Raw genomic sequence first — 1,156 nt, 5'->3', positions numbered from 1 at the left:
CCTTGGGTTGCATCCATAAGCAATATTTACGAATAATTAGTCGTTAACCGACCGAGAGCCGAAGCATTTATCTCATCGGATTGTACTAGTTAGCTAGTATTAGCCACTAAGTTGTAGTTAGCAGATGAGAGCTGAATAATTTAACTCGTTGACTCCTCTATTAGAAGCCATTAACAAACATATTCCAAACATACAAAACAGCTCTGTGGTAAAGAATATTTTCATTGAATCAGATATTTGAAGAACCTGGACAGACTAAGCATACCCCGGATGGAAAGAACAACTGCATGTCCTTTTTGGATTACAATTAGACTGTCTAATAGCTGGTCCAAAGTAGTCAACGCATTGTATTCACATACCCGTCACACAGAGTCAGTTACCTTACTAGCTACCTAATTGGTTACTTGATCAGCTACTTATTTTAACATGTACGCCTGCCAATTGACCTCTAATAGTCAGTTGAAAAGACATATCATAGTCCAATAACCGATTTCTTGTAAACAAACCTTCATCCGGCAACTCTCCAATAGATTAATTCTTGTGGTTAAAATAACTACTTTCTAAAATGCAATACAAAATAAACGGTTAAAGTGACTACACTATTGGATACTTAGAGACAGTAAAGTGACAGTTGACTTCACGCTAGGTTACATGGGATGTCAGTATACTTAAACAAAAAGGAAATAAACTGTATGAGAATTACTCACAAAACGTTCTGATTGACTACATTCTAGATTACTTAGAGACACTTAAGTGACAATTGTCTTCACACTAGATTACCTGGGATGTATAAAGTAACTAATTCACTTATCTCTGCACTACAAAGCACACATACGTCTCAAATGACCCAAAATATATAAATTGGAGTCTGGCAAGTGATCAGACATAAGCGACAATTACTGTCTATAAGGGATACATTGACTACTTGCGTAATTGCTGGGTACTTGCAACTGCTGGGAACTTTAAATACATATTTAAATAATGTTGATGTCGTGGTAAAAATGTTAACTCAATTTCAATCTCCAGCAATGACAATCAACATAATCTGTCATTCAAATGTTGGTGTTACAAATGAGACATTTTTCTAAGGCTACAAAACCAGCAGACAGTTGCTCTTTAACTTTCAAGCGATTAGCATTGTCTAGCGGTAGATATT

This window comes from Calliphora vicina, chromosome 3 (assembly GCF_958450345.1).
Source record: "Calliphora vicina chromosome 3, idCalVici1.1, whole genome shotgun sequence".
Classification (NCBI taxonomy): domain Eukaryota; kingdom Metazoa; phylum Arthropoda; class Insecta; order Diptera; family Calliphoridae; genus Calliphora; species Calliphora vicina.
This window is presented reverse-complemented; position numbering follows the sequence as displayed.